The sequence below is a fragment of the Phacochoerus africanus genome, chromosome 16, assembly GCF_016906955.1.
Source record: "Phacochoerus africanus isolate WHEZ1 chromosome 16, ROS_Pafr_v1, whole genome shotgun sequence".
In the NCBI taxonomy this organism is placed as follows: domain Eukaryota; kingdom Metazoa; phylum Chordata; class Mammalia; order Artiodactyla; family Suidae; genus Phacochoerus; species Phacochoerus africanus.
The window spans coordinates 23,348,100-23,361,919 of NC_062559.1; positions in this window are offsets into that span (position 1 = coordinate 23,348,100).

Consider the following 13,820-nt stretch of genomic DNA (forward strand, 5'->3'; position numbering starts at 1 on the left):
AGGAAGGTGTACCACTGATATCCTCTTCTTCACTTAGCACCAGATGTGCTAAGGAAATGAGCAGATGTGACTTAATTATTCTTCCTCTGTTGCACAGATGTCTTTGCACTCTTTCTCTAACCCAAGTGCCTAGGAGAAACAAGGTCCCAATATTTTGTTCCTTCCTTGGCGACTATTTTTCTTCCTCAGGGAATTTTTTTCATTATCGAATGCCTGCTTAACTTAGTCTAATGACTAGACTGACTTGCACAGTTTGGTGAATGGAAGTATGATATATGAAGAAGTAAAAGAGGACATGTTCATTCCCTGACAATTCTGACTCCACCAATGGTCAACTGGTCTCTCAGGTGATATCATTTTTATCTTTATCACCACTACCAACAACAAAAAAAACATTATAAGAGATTTAGGAGTTCACCATCGTGGCTCAGCGGAAATGATTCTGACTAGTATCCATGAGGATACAGGTTCAAGTCCTGGCCTCGCTCAGTGGGTTAAGGATCCAGCATTGCCATGAGCTGTGGTAAAGGTCGCAGATGTGGCTGGGATCCCGTGTTGCTGTGGCTATGGCATAGGCTGGCAGCTCCAGCTCTGATTCGACCCCTGGCCTGGGAACTTTCATATGCTGCAGGTATTGGCCTAAACAAACAAATGAAAACATTGTAAGAGATGTGGAGGATTCCATTTGAATTGGAAAAGATTCTAAACACTAAAAAAAAAAAAAAAAAAAAAATTAAAATTAATATGCTTAATTGAAAATGAGAGCACTTCCTGAAAAGGTTAATCACTGATTTTGCTTACAAACTGATTATTGTGGGATGGTTTACGAATTTCTCAAGGTTGGAAATTATCAAAGGTTGCGACAAATGAATTTTGTTGGTTAAATATAAAGGAGAATAAAATACTTCACAAATTTCCCCCGGAAAGGCAATGGAATACTAGTCTTACAGCAATTAAGCATCTCACACAAAATTGTATTCAGCAAAAATGAATGGATCAATACAAGTACATGAGTTAAATTTTAGTACATGAGTTAAATTTTACATTCTGACTCAAACGGACTCATATATTTAAATTCTGCTTAATGACCACAACCCAGAGATAAAAATTACAGATACATAAAGAGCTTTTCGGTTTTAAATTTCATTTGTGTTTGTCTCTGATCTTGGGGCTATTATAGTCTGTAACCACAATGGCCTCCAAGAACGCAAAACCCAGTTTGTGATCACTCCAATATTTATCCCCATACATGCACTTTACGCTGGAAATTCAGATATTGCAGGCCATGTTCCTAGCATGTCATCAAGACAAATCTACATAGAGTAAGTTGGATAGATGCTAAAAGCAAAGACTAATTTCTAAAAGGATAACGTTCTTTGTTGTTCTCTCGACCTGACAAAGATAAAAGTAACGCCAACTGAAGACCCTCAAATACCTCAACCCAAGCGGTCAACTCACTGCCTTGGAGATGAATTCCTAAGTTGTGGGTAGTAAGGTGAATTTGATGTTTCTTTATTATCTATGATACAAAATGAACAGAAAAGTTTCTAAAACAGTCCTGTCAGTAATGAAAGAGGATTCAAATGATCAAGTAGATGGTTATAAGCTACAAGTAAATTTCAATCTTTAGAGTAAATGTAAGTATGAGGTTAAAGGTATATGAGTTTTAAAAGAAGTCATAGTTGCATAATAAGAATATTGAATGAGGAGTTCCCATGTGGCTCAGTAGGTTAACAATCTGGCATTTTCACTGCAGTCACTGGTGTTGCTGCTGTGGCACAAGTTTGATTCCAGGCCTGGGAACTTTCACATGCTGTAGGGACAGACAAAAAAAAAAAAAAAAATTATTGATTTAAAAGTAGAAAAAATGAGGGTTTTCTCCTGGCTCAGTGGGTAAGAACCTGACATAGTGTCCATAAAGATGCAGGCTTCACTCAGTAGGTTAAGGATCTGGCATTGCCACAAGGGCATTGCTGTGGCTGTGGTGTAGGCCAGCAGCTGCAGCTCCAGTTCAACCCCTGGCCTGGGAACTTCCATATACGGCAGGTGAAGCTATAGAAAGAGAAAATAAAATAAAACTAAAAGTAGGAAAAATAAGAACGTTTTCCCCACAAATTAAGAGTAAAAATATAAATATTTGTTTATTTAATTTGGGGGTTTATATTTGCATAATTCACATAATAAACCCAAATCCAGCAACTTGGATTATGGCTACAGAATAAATTTTACCTAATACTCACCAACACAGCAACATGTTCTCTGCATTCTCAGCTATTTTTATAGCCTGCTTGTTACTCACTAAAATCAACATTGTTCTATGGTCCAGACACTGAAACATACCTCTTTTCAGTGTAACTCCTAAAACCTAGAGTTCAGAAAGTTAGCTATTGCCACTTGTTCATTCCAAGGATCCAAGAAAATCCATCCCAAGAAAATCTTTTCCATTAAACAGCCCCCAAATGCTGTTTGTTTCCTTGCTAGAATTCCCTTACATTCAAGATGCAAATTTTATTCCATATTGTACATCCTACCACCAGCACTTATCACAATGACTGACAGAGGTATTCAGAAAATATGTATTTATTGAATTGATAAAATTTAAACATGTCCTTTTCCCTGAAATTTGCTCAGAAGAAGCAAACTATTGAATTTTATTATTTTTAACCTTTACTTGATCTTAAGGATTTGTGGAATGAAAAAAGGAAAAATAGGAAAAAAAAAAAAAAAGCTTCTCTTCACAAAACTGTTCTGAATGCCTCACTCTTTACTTCACTCTTTAATTTTAAAAGATTAAAAACTGAATTTGATCCAGAAACCGCTCATGTGCACAAAGAAAGGAACACATTAAACCAAAGCTGCTATTCGGCCATTTGTTTAAATTACAACAGAGCCACTTCTGCATAAGCTCTGCTGGTAAGACAAAAGCTCCTTGTTCTTTTCTGTGTCACTAGCAACTACTGCATTATTTAGTGAAAAAAAATTCCCTCACCAACTTGAGCCAAGTAACCTGCACTCATGGAGCAAAACCAAAAAAGGCGGGGAGTGGTATTTTATCCATAATTTCGGCATATATCAAGTAAAAAGAGACATGCACAATCCCACCAGGTAACAAGAGACCCTGAGATCTGTTCATCATTCTGCAAGCTCTTCGTTGCTCAATTAAGGGAACACAAGTCATTTAACCTCCGGGTGCTTTTCTAAAATACTGAATTTGATACCTTTTCCCTATGCCTCTGAGGCTGTGGCGGTGATAAATAAAACAGTAAGTTGGTAGTGCTTTTAAAACTGCATAACCATGATAAGAAGTTGTTGATTCTGTTTCAGGGCCAAGACTTTTATCCAAGTGTAACTAGTTTCTTTAGGGAAGATCATGAAGAGTGCACCTCATTTTATACTATCAAGATCTATTTATTGTTTATTGCCTGTTTTTTCTAGGTGCTCCATACTATTGGCAAAAGATCTCACTCATTTGTCTTTCAAATAGAGAAAAAAAATTAGGAGTGATTTAGACAAAATGAACTATACATACACAGAAAATAAAGGCTTTAAACTAAGGTAAAATTTACATTTTGTACATGAAAGCAAACTTTTCTGAAATAGCCCCTTATGCTTTGTTATTAAAAACAAAACAAAGAATCTGGAAAAGAATGGATGTGTGTATGTGTATAACCGAATCACTCTGTTGTACAGCAGAAATGATCACAACATTGAAAGTCAACTCTACCTCAATAAAACTTTTAAAAATGAAAAAAATAAAAAGAATAATCTCCATCTTCTCCAAACTCAGATATTATTTAGCTAAGTATTTATATCGCTTAAGTACAATTTTCAAATAGTAAGTCCTGACCCCCATACAAAATACAAAATGAACATATGTCAAAGGTTTTATTTAAAATTAGTGAGAAAATGAGTAAGATGTTAGAACATGTTTAAAGAGAGTCTGAAGATCAGACATATATATAGTAATGCTGAGATACATTTGCTAATAAATGCAAAGCAGTTTAATATCCCTTGGAGTAATAAAATGTAAAGCTTGGAGTCATCTTTTCTAAAGAGTATAAATCACCCGTGACAAAAATAATCTGCATTGCTCTCAGTTTCCTAAAACTTAATATTTTCCCCCTACAGAGCTGTAAATCACTCTGTTCAGTAGAAAGACAACCAGAGGGCCTATCCCTGTAGAATCAGACATTTCCCCAAAGATTCTCTAGATGATATCCAGCAATCCTCTGAGACAACAGACCTAGGCATCCCCTTTGCCCATGTCTACGTCTGACAAGTTTTCCTGACAATATCTATGGAAAATAAAATATAGAAAGGTATGGCTGGTAGAGACCCTTCCTTCCTTAACACGTATTTGTTCTTAAATACTCACCAGCTTACATCTAAATGATTACCAAGTTAGAATCTCTGCAAGTTCCTAGAGAGACACCCAAATTTCTAGGACTAGAAAATGATTTAGAAACTAATTACCATGAGTTTGTTTATTTTGTTTTTTATTGAACTATAGTTGATTTATAATATTGTATTAGTTTCTGGTGCACAGCAAAGTGATTCAATTATATATGTGTATATATATCCTTTATCATATTCTTTTCCATTATGGGTTATTACAGGATATTGAATATAGTTCCCTGTGCTATACAGTAGGACATTTTTATCTATTTTATACATAGCAGTTTGTGTCTGCTAGTCCCAAACTCCAAATTTATCCCTCCCCCACCCTCTCTCTCCTTTAGTAGACATAAGTTGTTTTCTATCTCTGAGTATGTTTCTGTTTTGTAAAAAAGTTTGACAGTCCCTATAATGACACCATCTTTATTACAACTGGAAGTGGAACTTTCAAAGAAATAGCCCATAAAATAAAGTACTTTAACACAGGATATCATTCAAAACAATTCTTGTGGTTTGATTTTAAATCTGTTTTTCCTTAGACTGCCACATAATCTTTGGTTACATTTTTTAAAAAATCAATGATTTCAATTGCACTTGAGTTTCCAGCTACCTCAAACAGCCCAATTAATTGGTGGGCTTTCTCTCTTGCTGGAAAGTAAGCTCCATGCAACAGGGCCATTCTCCTATCATCAATGCTATACCCAGTATATCTGCTGAAGAGTAAGGGTTCAATAAACATCCGTTAAATCAATGACTTATTGGCTGAACTGCAATCTGAATAGCCTCTTATGAGAAACAAGAATACAGAGTTAACTTTACTCATTCAACATTTTTTCAATAAATATTATTTAGTATTTTAACCTGACATTTTATGATAATGCATACATATGCTTCATATAAATGAACATAAAGTTAAACATATTGAGGCAAAATAATAACTTCTATTTTCCATTTTTTTCCATTGAGCATAAGATTAGCTTTGATGCTCAGCAGCTGAAACATAATTTTTTAAAAATTATCTATTTTTAATAGATAAATAGCAAGTCACTGGATTATTGCATAATTCTCTAACGAGGCCAAAAAAATATATGTATCACTGAAAAATAATAAAATGAAATCTATCTTGTTAATAGCCTAGCTTTTTCCTTTTTAAGAATATAGCTTTTTTTTTTTTTTTTGTCTTTTCTAGAGCTGCACCCGTGGCAAATGGAGGTTTCCAGGCTAGGGGTCTAATCCGCCGGCCTAAGCCACAGCCACAGAAATGCCAGATCCGAGCTGCGTCTGCAATCTACACCACAGCTCACGGCAATGCCTAGATCCTTAACCCACTGAGCAAGGCCAGGGATCGAACCCACAACCTCATGGTTCCTAGTTGGGTTCGTTAACCACTACTCCACGACAGGAACTCCAAGAATTTAGCTTTTTAAAAAAAAAAAAAAAAAAAAAGATATACTACACACAAAATAAAATGCACAGTTCTAAAAAAAATTTTCTAATGCCCAGGATGCACCCAGACCAATCTAATCAGAATCTCTAAAAGTAGGACAGGGCATTGGTATTTTTAAAAGTGGGCTCATGGAGCTCCCACTGAGGCACAGCAGTTAAGAATCCAACTGCAGAGGCTCAGGTCTCTGCAGAGATGCAGGTTCGATCCCCAGCCCAGCCCAGTGGGTTAAAGGATCCAGCTTTACTGCAACAGTGGCACAGGTCACAGCTGCAGCCTGGACTCAACCCCTGGCCTGGGAACTTCCATATCTGCGGGTGTGGCAATTAAAAAAAAAGTGGGTCCAAGCCCAATTCACACCAAGCTGAGATCTACTCTTGGCTACATAAGCTTGGGGGTTTGATAGAGGAGAAAACAGATTATAAATCATCTGTTTTACAAGTACCAACTCATAACCAATAAAGAAATTGTTATTTCTCTGAAACAAAAAAAAAGCTTGAAAAAATCTATATATAGAAAATATCTATATATAGAAAAGAAAATAAAGATTGTTTTTCATTATATCAAAGAATGTTCTGGAAGCAGGGCCAAGTTAGATCAATACTAAATAATTTTTTTTTGTCTTTTGTCTTTTTTTGTTGTTGTTGTTGCTATTTCTTGGGCCGCTCCCACAGCATATGGAGGTTCCCAGGCCAGGGGTTGAATCGGAGCTGTAGCCACCGGCCTGCGCCGGAGCCACAGCAACGCGGGATCCGAGCCGCGTCTGCGACCTACACCACAGCTACCCCCTGAGCAAGGGCAGGGACCGAACCTGCAACCTCATGGTTCATAGTCGGATTCGTTAACCACTGCGCCACGACGGGAACTCCTTTTTTTTTTTTTTGTCTTTTGAATACTTAATAATTTTACATGGAGTATATTTTAGTTGAGAATTTGAATTCATAATGACAACACTTAACAGCTACAAGTACTCAGGTGTAAAAGAAAAAATTAAATGAAGCTCAGGGAGTTCCCGGCGTGGCGCAGTGGTTAACGAATCCGACTAGGAACCATGAGGTTGCAGGTTCGGTCCCTGCCCTTGCTCAGTGGGTTAACGATCTGGCGTTGCCGTGAGCTGTGGTGTAGGTTGCAGATGTGGCTCGGATCCTGCGTTGCTGTGGCTCTGGCGTAGGTCGGTGGCCACAGCTCCAATTTGACCCCTAGCCTGGGAACCTCCATATGCCGCAGGGGCGGCCCAAGAAATAGCAAAAAGACAAAAAAAAAAAAAATTAAATGAAGTTCAATAGATTAGAGCTACAAAGATTGAAAGGTAAACTAATATTCTAGAAACATAAGATACTTGATTTAACAGCTCTGAGTTACCAAGAAAAGTATATATAAAACATCCCATATCTCGACCTCCCATTAATTCTGTCTACGACAAAGACCTAAATGTATATGTAATAAAGAGGAAATGTTGTTCTTTGTAATTAAAAACATTTAAAAATGTACACATTATATATTTTTTCATGTTAGAAGTGATAATGTTATTATTCTTGTAAAAATGATTCATGCTCTTTATAAAGAAAAAAATAAAATATCCAAATCCACCACTTGGAAATAATCCTCATTAACACTGGATAATCATAATTTTTCTACACATATATATGTAGAAGTCAGAGAAGGAGAAATAATTTTATAAGACTGATTGCACTATGCTACTTGGTAATTAAAAGCAATGATTTTAATTGCTAAACCAAACAGAAGGAAAAAAAAAACACAAAGAAACTAAAATCAAAGTGGAAGAATTCTGAATGTTACATAAATGTTTCTTCACTACAGGAGGCAGGATTTTCTAAAAGGCCCTCTAAGAGGAAAGAAAAATCTACAAAGACGTGTTCTTATGTTTAATACTCTTGGCATCCATTGGTTGGTTTGAGTACATTCTTCTGGAACACAGGGTGCCTCCTCAAGCTGCAGTTTCATCTCTTAATTTTAGGGAACACTGCTTTGCTATATTTTGGACTAATACTTTTTCTGCTGCATTCATTGGGTTCTTAACTTCAGAGATACCATTCATCCTTCAGGAGACTGCCTCTGTCTTCCATACCTAGCAGGGAAGGTAACGGAACACGGTGCTGAAGAGCAAACAGAGTGGAGTCAGGAGTAGATTCAAGTCCCAGTTTCTCAACCTTCTACTTGTGTGACTAAGCCAAGTTATTTTACTTCTTAAGCATGGGTCTCTGCATCTTAAGAAACGATGAAAAATATAACTTCTTCTGTTGTGATGATATCAGATGAAGAAATATAAGGCACTCAAAGCACATGGTACAGACTAATGCTGAATGATCTTATCATTTTAATCTACTGGGATCTCTGTTACTATAATATCATTATCTTTCATTCATTTTATTTTTTCTCAAGTCTTTGTTCTATGTCAGTGTTGCCAGTCAGGAAATAGCACTATCAAATTGGGTAATTTGACAAGAGTCTAATAAAGAAACAGTTTATAAATGTATGGGTGGACTGTAAGAAAACCGCAGGGATGATGCAGTAACAGAGAGTGTAGTAATAGAGGGGTGGGGGTGGGGGGAAGAATTACCTGCCCTGCCCTAGGTCTGAAATTGGGAAGTGAAGAAGTGATGATATAGAAACTCAAAGACAGAGAGGGAGAGAATATTCACTTTGAAGAGTATGGTTGGGTGCAAAGAGGCAACCAGCGCAGCCTGGTTCTCTGATGAGTCACCCAGGTGTAAAATACCCAGACCTCATTTTTCTCCCTTTCTCCAGTCTCCTGCAGGTGTTTGCAATGGCTAAATACAACCAGTGTCCTCAGAACAAGGGAACACTTTGATGTATGTAGCTTATTCTGGTTGGCGGCTGGGGACAGAGTACAATGAAAGGCAACTGGAAAAACCCAGTGTGGTGAGCAACCTTATTTTCTGCCATGTCTCCTCTGTCCTTTGCTGCTTTTTTTTTTTTTTTTGCCATTTCTTGGGCCGCTCCCGCGGCATATGGAGGTTCCCAGGCTAGGGGTCAAATCGGAGCTGTGGCCACCGGCCTACACCAGAGCCACAGCAACACGGGATCCGAGCCTCGTCTGCGACCTACACCACAGCTCATGGCAACGCCGGATCCTTAACCCACTGAGCAAGGCCAGGGATCAAACCCACAACCTCATGGTTCCTAGTCGGATTCGTTAACCACTGCACCACAACGGGAACTCCCTTTGCTGCTTTTAATTGTTAGTTCTATGTGGTATTACTTGGGGTCTCAATCTGTTTCTTTGACTCTGCCATCTCCCTTTTTATCCCCTGTAGTTGTTTTTTTCACCTAGTCTCTGACCTTAAAATTGATTATATTCATATTTTAATTTGATCTTAAAATTTATGTTGTCATTAAATAATTCATGGTGCTATGAAGCTTTTCAAAAATATATTGCTTAGAATACTAAGGGTCATAAGAGATTATTGTAAACAATTATATGCCAACAAATTAGATAACCCAGTAAAATAAATAAATTTCCAGAAAAAAAACAACCTATCAACACTGAATCATGAAGAAAGAGAAAATCTGAAAAGACCAATAAGAGTAAGAGTAATAAATTAATAATCAGAAACCTCCCAACAATGAAAAGTCCAAGACTAGATGACTTCACCAAATATTTAAGGAAGAGCTAACACTAAACCTCAGACTCTTCTAGAAGAGGAGGGACTCTTAAAGAGAAGGGAACACATTTTATGGAGGTCGGAAATATTCTGATACCAAAGCCAGACAAGGATACCATAAGAAAACTACATGCCAATATCCCTGATTAACACAGATGAAAAATTCCCAACAAAATACTAGCAAAATGAATACAACAGCACATTAAAAGGATTATACATCATGATCAAGTAAGATTTACCTCTGGGATACAAGGTAAGTTTAACACAGGCAGATCAAAAATGTTAAACAACACATCAATAGAGCAAAAGATAAAAAACACGATTATTTAAATAGATGCAGAGAAGGCATCTGACAAAAATAAAGCATCATTTATGATAAAACTCTTAACAAAATGAGTATAGATTAAACATACCTCAACATAATAAAGGCTGTATATGAAAAAACCCACCACTAACATCATGAAAGTTTGAAAGATGTTCCTCCAAGATCAGAAACAAGGGTACCCATTCTTACCCCTCCTATTTAACATAATACTGGAAGTTCCAGCCTGAACAATTATACAAGAAAAAGAAATAAAAGGTATCTAAGCTTCCAAAGAAGTAAAATTTTCAGTCTGCAGATGATATGATCTTATATATAGAACATCATAAAGACATCACCAAAATATTATTGGAACTAATCAATGAATTCAGTAAAGTTGCAAAATGCAAAATCAACATACAGAAATCAGTTGTATTTCTATATCCAAAAAAGAAATAAAGAAATTCCATTTATGACAGCATCAAAAACAATAAAATACTTAGGAATAAATTTAACTAAGGAGGTAAAAGATCTATACGTTGAAGACTGTTAGACATTGAGGGAAAGAAACTGAAAAAGACACAAATAAATAAAAATCCATGCCATGTTCATGGTTTGGAAAAATCAATATAACCATACTATCCAAAGCCCTATCTAAATTCCAATGGTATTTTTCACAGAAATAGAAAAAATAATTTGAAAATGAATGTGGAATCACAAAAGACCCTAAAATGTCAAAACAACCCTGGGAAGGAAGAATAAAACTGGAAGAAATAAAAAATAAAACAAACAAGTGAATATAACAAAAAAAGAAACAGATCCACAGATATAGAGAAAAAACTAGTGGTTGCCAGTGGGGAAAGAGAAGAGGAGAGGGGCTATAAAGAGGTAGGGGATTACAGGTACAAACCACTAGGTATAAAATTAATAAGATAAAAGGTATCTTGTACAACACAGGGAATATAACCAATATCTGCAAATGATGTAAAATCTTTAAAAATTGCCAATTGGAGTTCCTATTGTGGATCAACAGGTTAAGAACCCTACTAATATCCATGAGGATGCAAGTTAAATCCCTGGCCTCACTCAGTGGGTTATGGATCTGGCGTTGTCAAAACTAGGTTGTGTATGCGGGTTGGGTCTAGCATTACTGTGGCTATAGTGTAAGCTACCAGCTGCAGCTCTGATTCAACCCCTAGCCCAGGAACTTCCATATGCTGCCTGTGCAGTCCTAAAATTAAAAAAGGAGGGGGATGCTAATCACTAGGTTGTATAGCAGAAACTTATATAATATTGTACATTAACTATACATTTAAAAAAGGAATAAAGCTGGAGGCATCACACTGTATTACACAGCTATGGTAATCAAAAAACTATGGTACTAGCATAAAAACAGACATACAGACCAATGGAATAGAATAAAGAGCCAGGAAATAAACCCTTGCATATACTGTCAATTAATATTTGGCAAGGGAGCCAATAAAACTCAACAGGAAAAAGAGTCCCTTCAATAAATGTTTTCGGTGGAAACTGGATAATCACACACAAAAGGATGAAATTGGACCCATACCACTCAAAAAAAAGTTACTTGAAATGCATTAAATATTTAATCATAAGACCTGAAACTGTAAAACCCCTAGAAGAAAAGATCAGGTAAAAACTCTTCGATATTGGTCTTGACAATGATTTTTTGGACACCAAAAAATTGTGCAAGCAACAAAAGAAAAAAAAAGTGGACTACATTAAATAAAAAACTTCTAAACTTCTACAGAGCAAAGGAAACAACAAAATGCAAAGATGATTATGGAATGGGAGAAAATATTTGCAAACCACAAATGTGATTAAGGATTAATATCCAAAATATATAAGGAACCCACAAAACCCAGCAGAGAGTCCAATCTAAAAATGGGCAGAGGATCTGAACTGACATTTTTCCAAAAACATCCAAATGGCCAATGGGTACAAGAAGAGATGCTCAACATGAGTAATCATCAGATAAATGCAAATCAAACCCACAATGGTTATCACTTCACACTTGTAAAAATGACTATTATTAAAAAACAAGAGTTAACAAGTGTTGGAAAGACTGTAGAGAAAGGGAACTCGTGCACTTTTGCTGGGAATGTAAATTGGTACAGTCACTACAGAAAACAGTACAGAAGTTTTTCTTTTTTTTTTCCCCTGATGTTCAAGTTCTTTTTTTTTTAATTGTTATTTCTCCAATACAATTTTTTTTTTGCTACTGTACAGCATGGTGACCCAGTTACGGAAGTTTTTCAAAAATTAAAACTTCAGCTGCTATTGACAGCAAATCCAAATTTGAGTACATGCCTAAAGGAAATGAAATCACTCTCTCAAGAGATATCTGCACTACCATGTTCTCTGCAGCATTATTCATAAGCCAAGGTATAGAAATAACCTAAGTGTACATATACTGAAGTGATAAAATGTGAGATAAACAGATAGAGATACAGCTTATTCAGCCAGGAGAAAATAAGAAAATCCTGCCACTTGCAACAACATGGATGGATCCTAAGCGTATTATGCTAAGTGAAATAAGTCAGAGAAAGACAAATACTGTATGGTTCCACTTATACGTGGAATCTAAAAAACCCAAACGCATAGAAACAGAGTAGAATGGTGATCGCCAGAAGTTGAGGTGTGGGGGGAATGGGGAGATGTTGGTCAAAGAATAAACTTCCAGTTATAAAATGAATTAGTTCTAAGGACATAGCATGGTGACCACAGTTAACAGTGCTGTATTATATACTTAAAAATTACTAACAGAATAGATCTTAATGTTTAACCACACCCCCCTCAAAAAAAGGTAATTATGGGAAGTGTAAAGTAAACTTTTTGCTGTAAACATTTGGCAATATGTACAAGTATCAAATCATCATGCTGTATCCCTTATACTTACACAATGATATATGTCAACCATATTTCAATAAAACTGGAAAAAAAATAAAAATAGCTAAAACCAAAATTATATTCCTCAAGTTGAATTTCATTCAGAAAGTTCTACACCCCTCTTTTGCTTATGGATTTTGCTTCTTTGCTATTATTTCCACACATATCATACCATTTTTTTTTATTTTTTACCATTTAGCCATGCTTAATACAGGGTTCCTTCTCAAAATTTCTCTTTGTTCTGATATAATATAGGTAAGTTCTCTTTGATAGCCCCCTGAAGTATTGTATTCTATAGATCTGCAAAGTGAGAATGGGAATGAGGAAGAAGAAAAGGCTCTTTGGAAACTTGGTGAAACTGTTGTTAATGGAACTTGACTCTTTCCTCTCTGGAATGGGTGAAATGTCCAAGGTACTCTAGAAATTCAAACCTTTCCCCCAATAACTATAGAGTCTTGTGTGAGAGATCTTTAGCCTTGATTGCTTTATTTACAGCTCTCCACCAGGTATTTCTGCCCTTCCTCATCTGAAATGGGGAAACCAATGAGAAAATCACCATGATCTCTCTTCTGCAAATATTATACTATTCATGAGAATTTTCAGGATGCTTTCAACTCACTCTAGCAAATGGTAATGGAAGCAGGGTTAGGATTCTCCCCTGAATCTTTGGACCCTGTTCTCATTACCATTTCTTGAGGTTCAAGGCACATGAGTAAGACCCTTCCACAGTTTTCTCATTGCTGGTCAATTATCTATTCATTTTCACTGTTTTCAGGTGTTTTTCATTTCATTAGATATTGTCACATGTTTGTGTGTGCTTATATGTATATGTACATGTACACATATTTTTTAAGAGGATTAAACACCAAGATCTCATAATGGTTTATAAAAAATCTAATGCCTATTCCCCAACCCACATAAAGGAACTGTCAGAATGTGCCTTGGTGTATATGTACATTTAATTCTTTTATTCAAATAATTATACATTTTGAGAATGATTTGGAGAAAAAGGAGGAAAAAAATAGATGTCAATATAATTAGCACTTTTCTATATCTAGCACTGCTAGTTTTATTTTAATCAAACAGAAAGATGAAATGGTTATCATAACTACAGTACAGGAGA